Source organism: Eimeria mitis, genomic scaffold (genome assembly GCF_000499745.2).
Source record: "Eimeria mitis Houghton genomic scaffold, Emh_scaff5336, whole genome shotgun sequence".
Lineage (NCBI taxonomy): Eukaryota > Apicomplexa > Conoidasida > Eucoccidiorida > Eimeriidae > Eimeria > Eimeria mitis.
In genome coordinates this window covers 1-312 of record NW_013573613.1, presented here as the reverse complement: position 1 = coordinate 312, position 312 = coordinate 1, and positions in this window count along the sequence as shown.

Below are 312 nucleotides of genomic sequence, written 5' to 3'. Positions count from 1 at the left end.
AACCCTAAACCCTAAACCCTAAACCCTAAACCCTAAACCCTAGACCCTAGACCCTAGACCCTAGACCCTAGTATTTGCATGTTTAAATGTTTACATGTTTAGGGTTTAGGATAAGTAATACAGGCCACAGAAACGAAAAAACACTAAACCCTAAACCCTAAACCCTAAACCCTAAACCCTAAACCCTAAATATATACTTCTAGCAATTCCCCACCACCCCCCTACCCTTCTTTTAAATAATTTATATATATATATAAATATATATACATATATATACATATATATACATATATATATATATATATATATATA